We start from the raw sequence: 13,263 nt of genomic DNA on the forward strand, positions 1-13,263 counted from the left end.
TGCAACAGGGTTACAGCACTGGTGGATAAGGGAAGAGCAACTGATGTCATCTACCTGGACTTGGGCAAAGCTTTTGACACTGTTCTGCACAACATTCTTGTCTCTAAATTGGAGAGACATGGGTTTGACAGATGGACCACTCGGTGGATAAGGAATTGGCTGGATGTTTGCACTCAGAGTTGCAGTCAACAGCTTGATGTCCAAGTGGAGACCAGTGATGAGTGGCGTTCCTCAGGGGTTGGTATTGGGACCGGTGCTGTTTAACATCTCTGTTGGCGACATGGACAGTGAGATTGAGTGCACCCTCAGCAAGTTTGCAGGTGACACCAAGCTGTGTGGTGGGGTTGACACGCTGGAGGGAAACGGTGCGATCCAGAGGGACCTGAACAGGCTTGAGAGGTGGGTCCCTGTGAACATCAGGAAGTTCAACAAGGCCAAGTGCAAGGTCCTGCACAGGGGTCAAGGCAATCCCAAGCACAAATAGAGACTGGACAATGAGTGGATTGAGAGCAGCCCTATGGAGAAGGACTTGGGTGTATTAGTGGATGGAAAACTTGACATGAGATAGCAATGTGTGCTTGCAACCCAGAAAGCTAACTGTATCCTGGGCTACATCAAGAGAAGTGTGACCAGCAGGTCAAGGGAGGTGATTGTCCCCCTCTACTCTGCTCTTGTGAGACCCCACCTGGAGTGCTGTGTCCAGCTCTGGGGCCCCCAACATAAGAAAAACATGGACCTGTTGGAGCGAGTCCAGAGGAGGGCTACAAAAATGATCAGAGGGATAGAACACCCTGAGAAAGTTGGGCTTGTCCAGCCTGGAGAAGAGAAGGCTCTGAGGAGACCTTATAGCGACCTTTCAGTACTTAAAGAGGGCCTACAGGAAAGATGGAGAGGGATACTTTGTCAGGGAGTGTAGTGATAGGATGATGGGTAATGGTTTTAAACTGAAAGATGGTAGATTTAGATTAGATATAAGGAAGAAATTTTTTACTGTGAGGGTGGTAAGACACAGGAACAGGTTGCCCAGAGAAGTCATGGATGTCCCTTCCCTGGCAGTGTTCAAGGCCAGATTGGACGGGCCTTTGAGCAACCTGGTCTAGTGGAAGGTGTCCCTGCCCATGGCGGGGGGGGTGGAACTAGATGATCTTTAAAGTCTCTTCCAACGCAAACCATTCTATGAATCTATGATTCTATGGTTATTCCTTAATTTTAACTGCAATTATATTAAGATATTAGAATAGCCTACCTCATGGTTAACTCAAAAACATATGTAGAGTCACAAGCTTTAGGTATAACATAATTCAGGATTGTTCCTAAAGTGTCAAAGCCAGAGCAAATGCAATTTGAGGTAGACACATCTAAAGGAAAATGCAATTCCTTCACCTCATATCAGCCAATCCCATGCTATTCACAATTTCATCTTGTCATTCTCTTTTTTGTTTTTCAGGAGGAAAGAACAATTTTTCAAGAGTCAGCTTACCAACAAACTTGCCTGGGGTATTTGCAGTCATTTTCCTGCATGGCATGATGCCTGGAAGTCTAGCAATAAAATGCAAGTTTAAACTGATAAAGACAAACTGATATGCACAATAATCCTTTTTCAATGATATATTTTGTTGGTTTTTTCTACTGTACAGGGCAATGCAGTTTGGTCCACTGTTGTTTTTTTTGAGCTCTAGTTCCAGCTGCTGCCATGAATGCAGTTTGGGCTTGGACAAATCACTGTCTTCCCACTTTCCTCTTCACTCACATTAAAAATGTGGGCCTCATTGGGTGCCCTAAATTAATGAAAAAAACAGCTGAGACAGGGGCACAGGGCAGTGATGAGATTTGTAGCTAACCAAAGGGAAGTGATAAGTATAAAACAACTTGTTCTCTTCCTATCCTTAGTCTCTGACAGGGAATTACAGTAGTTCTGAAGGTGACAACTGAAAGCTCTGGAAGTTCAGAGGAACTTTTTTTTTTATTTTTGGCAAAGGTAAAGTATATAATTTGCACTGTTTTATAGACAATTCCTTAAACTGTGTTCCTTAAATTAAAAGCCTAGGATATACTGCTCTTCTTTTATCTAAATAACATATGTTCTGAAGATGTTTATTTACTCTAGAGAAATAGGTCTAAATTTGGGGGAAATAATGTTTTAAAATTATATAATTAAACTACACAAAACACAATCCAGAGGAATGGTGATATGTATTTTAACATCAAAGATTTGTAGAACTTTTCCACTGACCTTCTCTTTAATTGCTTTGTCCTTTGGTAATAAAGTTAGCAGGAACTTTTGATTGCAGGATATTTGTACAAGATTAAAAAGATCCCCAAGAATTTATACATTGTCAAGAGTAAATTAATATTCTCTTCCTCTTGCTGTAACTGGAAGCATGACAACTGAGTCAGACATTAGCCTGTAACGTTTTGACTTTCAGTAATAGCCTTTAAATGGAAATAGTATGCTTCAAGAGTGCTTCAGGAGATGTTACTTCTAAACTTTAATGAAACTCAGAGAAGTGTAGGTGACGTGAACATTATATATGCTACATGTGTTTGTAAATTTGCATCTCTGACTTTCTTTCATGTTTTATGTACACAAACAACACTCCCCCACTCCCTACACCTCCCACACTATGTATATACGAAAGTTATATATAGTAATGAAAAAAGATAGAATGTTAAAATAGACTAAAATATATGAATATGAACAGAAATTAAGAAGGATTTTAATTTAATTTCTTTGTAGTATCTTTAAGACTGTATATTAATATCCAGGACTAAGACTATCTCAGTTGCAAACAGTAATGCAGTAATGCAGGCTGTCAGCTAGTACTGCCTTAAAAAGCATTTTGTTTTGATAACTCCTTGGATTAGGACCCTGGAAACCTGGATTCTCTTTGTTCTTTTCTGTGGAGATGGGCATGTCTATATCACAATGCACAAATGAAGGGGCTGTAGCTAGTTTTATCTGTTAATTCTGACATTTCTGTACTTCCTTTGTATATAATACAGCCCATAGTTTAAAGGAGATACATTGTTGGGGTTTTTTTCTTGGCTTTATTTTTTGTGTCCAATTTTCTATCCCTAATTGATGAAATTTAAATTTTCCATCTAACTAATGACAAGTGAGTAAATGTAAAAGATTGCTTAATAATCTTGTGGTTACTCCAAATGTATCTATTTGAAACATGTAAAATTATATAGTTTACAAATTGTATTAATTTCAAGGATTGCTGCAGTAAATTGCTACTACCTTTAAATTGGCATAAATACACACACAAGGGCATTTACACAAACATACTTGATGTTTGTGCCAAGGAAACCATGGAACATTTATTACAGACTAGCATTTTTTGCCATATCATCTATGAAGGTCTCACAAAAATAAAAAGTGTAAACTGCTTTCTTCTACAGTCCACAGAGAAAAACTGTTCTTGTGGTCCTACTACCTGGGACCACAATGAACTGCTAGATTATGCCCTATGTGAATGAGCCATTCATTGTTCTAAAATCCTTCTCACCTGAACAGTACCATATCGGTTAAGTAAGTACTCTGTTTTAAGGAAAGGTTGTTGGTTAATCTTACCACTTATAGCTTTGCAAAAGGAAGATTGTTACTTAACTGCAATAAACTGATCGTGATAAAATCGTGAAAGAAGACAGCAGAAACCTTTCAAATAGAAGTGGTCAGTAACTACTAGACCTTACTCTTATTCCCACATATTATGATAAGCAATATCAAATTCTAAGAAATACCTGTAATATTAAATACTACACAAGCTTGGGAAATACAAGTCATGTTGAGAATATTGCTGTTTTCATTAAATGAGACACATAGACAGCTATTTTTTTGTAAAATGTTCTGCAGTGAGCTGACATTGCATTAGAAGTAGTGTAATAATTTATGATGAGATTTGCTCAAGATACTGTAGTTTAATACTCTTAAAAAATATTATAAAATATTATTGCTTAGTTTTTAAAAGCACAGAAAGCCAGTATTGTGGTTGACCCATCAAACTGCAACTTGGGAGACTGGAGCTGAACTTTAATATTATTTACTGTCTCTGTATTGGATTCTTCACCTGAAATAGCATGGCTGACTACTGCTTTTCTCTAACCCTTTCCTCCTTATACCCATTTTAACTGTAAGATCTCAAGAACGGAAGCAGTTTCTTGCTGTGTGTGTGAAAATTATATGGTTTGTAATAAAGCTCTGATCTTGACTGGTACCATTGACGCTAAGATGTCACAAGAAACATAATAGTCTTGCTATTGTTTGAGTTTAGTATTTACAGTGTTAACAGTGACTGTGTCTCCTGCAGTATTACCTGCAACACCCTGGTGCTTTCTTGAAGGTCTTTCTATAGGTCTTGGCAGGAACTTTCTCTATTTGCCAGGTCTCACAGACTAATGACCCGGTATTTAGGCTACAATGAGAGGACATAGAGCCAGCATTGCCTAAACTACTTGGGGTACCAGAGCAGTATGACCATGTAACAATTTTGTTCAGGTTAATTTTCACTATTTTGTGTGTCTGTCTTGCTTCTGCTACTTGAAGTAGCTTCTCTGTATTTGATGCAGAGCCTGAGTAGTCAGATTTTCTTCTGAACTGAGTCCCTGAAAATTGAGGTGTTATTGCAAGATGTACTGAGCTGAGATGGGGGATAGAAATCAGAGAACACTCATAAGGATTTACAGTTCAGAAGTGATTCCACAAGGACAATCGAAGCAAACTTTTATTATTTGAAAATAGCTCTAGGGATGTTAAAATATTAGAAATAAGATGGTTTAACCTTTGTGCAGTGAAAGTCTTATATGCAATTTTAAGGAACAAGAACTTTTCAAGAAACGTGGTCTGACTGAAGGCATATACTCTCCTGTGTATTGATACCACATTAGTCTGTGGAATGCAGCATGTTTCAGCTGAGATAATAGCACTTACATTTTCAGAATGTTTCTCACATAGGATCTGAGCCAAAGGTCCTTTAAAGTCAATGGCATTTTCCCTTTATAAAAGGATGTATTATTAAATCAGTAGAACTGAAATCATAGGCAAACCTAAGTGAAATAGTAGATGCAGATTGACATTAAATCTATGGTTCCTACCTGTCGTAGAACTCAAAGCCCTTTATTCTATAACTTCATATTACTCCACCCAGAATAATAACACTTCCAAGCACCTTATTTGCAGAGTTTAAGACTGGAACCTCTTGATCTAAAATGTAAGCTTCTATTACATGAGCTGATAATGCAGAATTGCTGCATCTTTGCCACAGGCAAATGCAATCTATTAAATTATCTAGGTCACTAGAGGGAGACACATGCTGTACGTGGGTTAAGAGCATGTTTGCAAGGAGAAAAGCAGGTAAAAAGAGGTCTATATCTACCCAAAGGAACCCTTCTCTGCCCATCTAACCAGATCGTGGCTGCACCTGGTATGGTGTGGGTCACATATAGTGTGTCTATATTACTTGCTTGGTGTACTGCAGAGGTTCCTTTGGTGGACAAATCTGTTTTACATTGAGGAACCACAAGGTACACTCTCAGGTGCAGCACTAGTGTGATCAAAACAGGTTCCTTTCTCAATAGACCAAGGTTGAAGTTGAACCCTGTAAGCAGGAGCATTCAAATGGATCTTCAGGTAATAGAAAAGAAGTTTCTGTCTCTCTTTCTACCTCAGTAAGAAGTTTTTCTTAAGGATAGTAGTGCACATTTATTTCCTTTATTTCTCTAACCATGCCTGATTCCCTAGTTAGCTAAACTGTATGTATGAAGTAGAAGTCCAGAGGGGAACAACCAATTGGAATCATTAAAGTTATTTGAGAAGTTTTTTTCACAGGAAAAAAAAAATACAAGAGAAAAACACTAACTTTGGTTCAAAGCATAGACAATGTATTTAGGGAATTATTTATAGTAGCTGCACAAGACTGGACTGAAAGTAAAAATTCAATATTTGTAAAAAAATAAAAATTCAAAGGAAATGTGAAAACCACATTAACAAGGACTCTGCTTTTGCAGCATTCACAATTTAAGTAGCAAGAACTTTTCTATGCAGGAGCCTGGGGAAAAAACTGACTAAAGCTACTAGTAAAAACCTAACTAAAGCTATTGGTAAAAATACCTGTTTTTCAGAAATTGTTTTCTCTCAAAAAAATGACTGCTTATGAAGAAAGTAAGTGATATTTTAAAGTGAGGGAAGGTTTTTATTTTAACAATTAAATTTATCTTCTTCCACATTTCATAAGCAAGCCCACAGGCATTTTTGTGACTTTCATGGATCACGACTTCATGTTGTGGAAAACAAATCATGCCCATCCTCTTCCATATCTTGTATACCTCTAGGTATTAGCAACTAAAAAAATGTTATTTGTTCCTCATTATCACATGAAAGACTTCCTATGGAGTATATTTAAACTCTTGGAAGTGGCAGCAAAAAAATCCATGTGGTAGGAACACATGAACAAGACTTCATACCCTGTCGATGTGTCACTACGTTATGACATTTCACTGTGATGGCAGGAAGAGTGTGAATTCTTGCTGTCATTACACTGACCTGAATACTTACTTGTTTTGTAATTAATTCCAGTAAATGAACTTGCATACATGCTCTGTTTCTATATTATCTTACTACTAACTATTGGAGAATGGATGGAGACTCTCTTAAAAGAACAGACATAAATTTTGTTGCAGAAGTTTCATTCTCTTTGATAATTTCTGTAGTCTTTATTTCGCACTTCCTGTTTTAGTACGAGCAGATATCCAGAAAAGCAGAGGAGTAAATGCAGATGAAGCCATGATAATCCTTTCTCCCAGTTTTGAAACCTATTGAAAGAGCAGTGAGAGTAAAACCTTTGCTCCTGTTGTCTTGTTGAGGGAGGATTGTAGCTGAAATAGCTATTTAACCTTCACAAGCCCTAATTTACTAAATTTTAAAAACATGCACTATTGGGTGCTAGTCAATGGACAATGTCCAGTTAGACAAATTAACCTTATACTTGAAGACTTAGTAGCGCTGTGTTGTAATAGCTATTTGCAAGTATTGCTGCCTTGAAATTAAAATAATCTTAAAATAAAGCAATCTAACAAAACACAAAACCAACCATGCAATTTGGCATGAAAAAGCTGAGATGGATGGTTCAAACAGTTATGTCAGAGCCTATGAAATTTGCCTTTTGAAGGACACTTGAAGGAGAGTATTAATCAAAGCAATCAGAACAATAGCATCCACAATGATCTCCAAGTGATGGAAACCCATGCTCATTAACACCTCTGCCTGCACCTGGCCACTGGCAGTACAACAGTATAATCATTGCACATAAAGGTTAGAGGCAGAGCTGAGCGTGATACCAACAGCAAAAGAATTTTAAAAGAGATATATCTTATCCCCACATGCAGGAGCAGTAAGCTGAAATCTGAGGGTCCCTTCCACTTTCTTCTTTGGATATTTCTACAGAGGATATCTGAAGGAAAGGTTCTCATCCAGCAGAACCAAAGCTTAAAACCAGAGCTATTGTTTAATCCAGAATCCACTGAGTAATTCCTACATAAATTGAACACTTTCTTAGAATAAGGAATGCTGATGTTGACTCAGCTACATTGTCAGCAGTTGCTAAGAACATACTAATAAATGCATTTTGCTATCCGGTTAGTTTTCAGTACTATTACTTCTTATTATGATGTTCCTATTGTACTGTTTTCATGCCATAGTTTCTTCATATTGCCATCATAGCAATGCCCATCCAAAATGGCAAATAGAAATCTTCAGACCATTGGGTAGGAAAACATGTATCAGGAGGATTTTTGTTCAGCTGTGTGGGCTCTAATTCACCTTCTACGGAGACAATCCTGCATCTAACACCTCAGGATATGTGCTTTACATTACAAGCAATGTTTATGCCAAGCATCCAAAACCACAAAAAGACTTTAATGAAGGACAGTATCAATTTGCCTCTAGCATATCTCCAATTTGAGTATAAATTGAATTGTCTTGTGGGAATTCTGCTTGTTTGGATAAAATCTGAATTTGTTTTGCCTGCATAAAGATATAGCTTAAAGAAAAACTGCTACATTATATAATATCAAAGAGCTTAACTACTACATCTAATTATATTAAAGACTAAACTACTGGAAGCAATGAGAACACTTCAGATTTGATTATAAACATGAAAGCAAATGAGAAGCAGCAAGTTTAACATAGACTGTGCTGTAAGTACCCTTGAAAAATCTATGTCCTTGGCATCCTTTCCAATACCAAGCCACATTTCATAGGTCATACTGGAAACCGTACTTGGAAGAAACCTCTCTGGAGGAAATTATCAGAATTGCCTCTAGCAATTGTCACTGCCTTTAGCAGCAGTACTGCCTATTTTTCAAAAAGAGTAAAAGTGCAGTCTGATTTTCTTTCTTTCCAAGCTCGGGAAGGAAACGTTGCCTCAGTTTCCTGCAATTCAGCTTGAAATGTTCAGCTCTTCACAAGACAGATCAGAAAATTAGTCTTTACAAAATGAAATCTGAATCTTAAAGATTCAGCACTTCAGATCTGAAGATTAAACAAAAGTATCAAGTGGGCTGAATTTTTCAGCAGTCTAAGCATTGCACTTGCATGGTGGGAGATGCAGCCATCTTCAATTCAGCAGCTGTAGTTACATGGGCAGAAATACCCCAAGGTATTATAGAGAATGAAAGCCTGAAGGTTTACAGGATCTGACAGACTTTTAGAGGAAGCTTAATTCACAGAGAAGCATAACTCCAACTTCATCTTTTTTTCTTCAATTCTCTTTTCTTAGAATTTATTCTGTAAAAAGAAAGTGGTAAAGGTGTGCTAATGTGTCATACATGTCTAGCAATAGCTGGAACTGGAGCTTGATACAGGATAATTTATTCTATGTTGACTTTCTGGGGGTGTCCTTCAAAGTTAGTGAGGGATGTAGTGAAAACATAACATACAGTATGCAAATATTCTGCAGTGGAATTTGGGGAGAAAAAGCAACAAACATAAATTAAAAAGGTTTTTTTCCTTATGTTATTCTCTTATGACCATCCATTCTATATAATTTTTCTAGGATTTCTTTACTACTGCCATTTACTGTAATGAAAATTTTACTAAAACAACTTACAGGTTGCATAGGTTCTGTTTATTTCTGTGTATTCTTGGGCATTCCCAAGAGTTGTTCATTGAAGGTATGGTCTGTGCATCCCCTGTGTACTATTTGCTTTGCTACATTTTGTTGCAGCAGCCTTTCCTTTTTGTAGAAGGTACAAGGTTTTCTGAGAAGAAGCTCCTGACCTGCTTGTTTCCCTGAGGTTAGTCGTGTGATATTACCACCCAGCATAAAGGGCATCTGAGGCTTGACTCAGGCTGAGCAATGGTGGGGGCTCCTGTTCCTCCAGGCTCTTGAGCCTGAGCACAGATTGGTGCCAAGGCAGTACAACACTAAACAAGCAGGAATTCAAGTTCCACTGTGGACCTGTGCTTAAAGCACTGTGTAGACAACATCTGTTTAAATGGCTGAGTGTACTGCAGTCTATATGACTTGTATGCTAGGCTGCATAATTAAAAAGTTTATATTTGTCACAGTAATTTGCTCTCATTTTTAATATAAAGGATCAAATGAAGAAGTGTAACTATTCTGACAGATAACTATTTTGGCAGTGAAGAATTTGCCATATCAAGTGATCTAAACATTTATTTAATTTGTCAGTCTCAGTGACAGCAGTCATTGTCAGCTATTGCAGAGATAAACCTCTAGAATGTTGTGCACAGGGAGAAATACCTTCTTGTACTAGAAAAGTAATTTTTTCAGAGGCTTAATGATACTCTCTGCATAGGTGACTTTGAGGAGTGGATGTAACATTACAGTCACTGTGATGTCTGAATGTAATTAAGGACTAATGTAATTATTTAGTTTAGATGTTGTTTTTTTCCTTTAAAAAGTTTATCAAAGTCTTTCCCCTTTGTTTTGTGTCAGTGAGTTTCACAGGCTAATTGTGTACATATGAATATGTGGATGTGTGCAGTATTTATATACACTCTAATAAAAATGCTGCCTTTGTATTCCTTTGTTCCTTTATTCTAAAAGATAAATATCACTGTTGAATTAACATTGTTTGTAGGATTAAGTGAATGTGGTCTTTTTACACTGTATTTTGCTTTATGCCAGTTTTTCTTCAATATTGGTCCTTTTGTTATCCAAACAACTACCAAAATGGGAATTTAACAGAATATTTAATGGCAAATATTAATTCTGTGTAGAATATCCTAAGAACCAATTAAGCTCAAACCAGAGCTGTTTAAAAGTTGATATGACACTGTTTTCATGTAATTTCATACTCCTAGCATAGTGTCCACACTTGGGGAAGTGTTCCTAACTACCATCCATTAGGTGAAAATTTTGTAAAATCTTAATCACCAATTATTTTTACTTCCACTTTTCAGAATATTACTGATCAACTTCAAAATTATCCCTTTTGCATTGTTTGCATTGTACACTGATCAAAAGGAGAGAATTTACTGAAAAATGGGACCCCAAATATTTTAGTGGAGTTTTCATGCAAAAATTAGAAAGAATCAAGTCATTCACTTGATGAACCAAAAGAACAGAAGTTGTTCTTCGAGCATTAAGTCTCTGTTCTTAGTTGTTCTTCTATATGTAAACATGGATGTAGAAAAAAGGTGTAATCATTTATGGCCTTAGAGAGATGAGGTTTTTTTGAAAGCGGTGTTATTTTGCTAATCCCACGCGTAAACCTAAGAATTCGGTCAGCTTCCGCCCAGCTTCTGAGCCAATGTGGAGCTAAAATGCTTCTAGAAGAAATGTTGGTCGGTGTAAAGTTTTATTTCTCCACTTTGCTGTTGGTTTAGAGCAGTGGAAGAGCTAACCTGCTCAGTTAACATGAACTGGCAGAACTGGCTCATCCATTATAGTGCTGCTCTTTCAGTAGACCTGTAACAACAGAGAGACTATAGTTCACTGATTTAAGTGTTCTATAAAGTAAATCAGCAGTGGTGACATAGCCCTGCATTATATGTCTGTCTTGGAGTTTCATAGTGGAAATACTACTGACATCTGTTTCCTTTTCAGAAACAATACATCTTCACATCATGGCTACAAAAGACACAAAATAAATCAACCCCCAAGTGACAATTAAAACTTATATGTCAGATTCTATTTTTTGCTAATAGTTTTGCAGAGGTGATGCTGTATTAATTTCAGGGGTGCTCCTCCTACTTCAGTTTGGAATATACAGATGAGAATCTATTACCTGGGCTTCAGGAAAACAACAGATCATGAGCTACGTGTGATGAAATACCATAAAAATATTTTGTGTGAATGCTACTGTACTTAAGCAGACAGTATGTTTATGCTTATTTCTGTCCATTTAAGTTAGAGTTAAAAAGAATTCCATATTACTTAACTACTCATAGCAAGAGATTTGACAAAACTATAGATTTGCATGTTATTTTAGTTACTAAACTATCTCTGATATTTTTTTAGCTATTATAGGTACTACCAGAAATACAAAAAGCAGAGTGTTTCCAAAACAGTGCAAAACCATGTCTCCATTAAAAACTATCTGCCCGTTTCTAGCATGAAATAAGTCTGAAAATAATTGATCAACCTGTGTAATATAAAATGTGACTGAATCAAAAAGAGTAATTCCGTAAGAAGTATGTGTGTGTGTGTGTGTGTGTGTGTGTGTGTGTCCAGGGGGAAGTAATTGCACAAATGCAATTGGGCAAATCTCCTAAACCAAAGTGCAGTCAGAATTTAGTAGCCTATCTTCACTTTGTTTTGCTGTCTCTACTAATGTATTTCAAAATAAAAGATGGTAGGTTGTTATCCTAAAATTCTCTCAAATAAGCTTCTAAATTGGGATACACTGTTTTCTCCTAGCAGGAATCCATTTGGTATAATTGAGCTATGAGTCAGTGAACTTTACATCGACATTGGAAATACAGAAAATTCATGACAGTGTATATGAATAGCAAGAAAGGATACAGAACTCTGTTCACAACTAAATTGGATGAGTAATAATGTAGTGTTGGTTTTCTTTTCTTGGCATTTATTGCTGCTGATTTTCCTGTTAAACTTTAATGGCTTATTAAGGATAAGGTGAACAAAAAATGGCTAGAAGTTTAAGTCACATTTAATTTTTTTCTTAAATAGTTGTATTAAAGCAAAATGACTTAATGTCTATGCAAAATTTAGCTTCAGCAGATAGTATGAAAATAATTATTCCTGTTTATTTCTCCTAAAACTGAAAGCAGTATTTATGTTACAGGATATGATTACTTCAACTAATTTGTTATCAAAAGATTTGTTTTATCTAAGTGGACAGATTTATCCCTTCTTTCAGAAAACAGATGCATAACAATTGGCCTAAAAATACTTAATATTTTACTTTTCATCTTTTTGTTTTACTTTCCACACTCAGTGTAGGAAATACTGCACAGTTGTACATAACTAATTCAAGCTCTGGCCTTCTAGTTATCTCAAAAACATTGAAGAATTCAGTTCCTCTGTCAGGGTATCTACATTAAAGAATACACTTAACTCTCTGATTTAGAGATCTGGAGAATGTTCTTTAAACATTTAATTGAAGATGTTGTTGCAATTTTTATTTAGAAAAGGAAGATCAAGAAATTAGACATAAGAGAAAAAAAAACAGAAGGGTCTGTTTTACTCATTATAGAATGTTTTCACATATCACAGGTGAGTTCACAAAAGGGATCTTAACATAGCAGCAGGACTTGCTTTTGTATTCATGCCAGAAATTAGAAAAAAAGCAGATGTAAAGATCTGAATCTTAACTTTTTGATCAATTTCCTCTTGTTTAAGATCAGCCTAGATTTAAAAGAAGTGTGATTATTCAAAAGTCAAGGCATACTTAACCTTCTTGATATTTTAATTTTGGAGGAGGGCTTCACATAGACTTCTTTCATGAGGATACTTTTTAGTTTATGGTGTATTTCCTGCTTTCTACAGCTATAATTTTGAACAGAGTTTCAGATAAGTTTGGGTTAGCTTTAATTTGTAAAAATGGCTTAATTAGGGTGGATACAGAGGCTGCACCCATGTTGTGCTGCTCCAGCATTCTGGGAAATTCTCAGATGCTCTGAGAAGGGGTCTGTAAACAACTGGTGATTATTCATTGCATTCTTGCAGGTGTATGTCTAAGAAAGGCTCACAGAGGGCACTGAAGCAAAGCCAGAGGAAGAACACCCAACTCACGTCTTTGATTCATGGCTTTTGGGGAGCTCCCTGGTTCCCA

This window comes from Strix uralensis, chromosome 1 (assembly GCF_047716275.1).
Source record: "Strix uralensis isolate ZFMK-TIS-50842 chromosome 1, bStrUra1, whole genome shotgun sequence".
NCBI lineage: Eukaryota > Metazoa > Chordata > Aves > Strigiformes > Strigidae > Strix > Strix uralensis.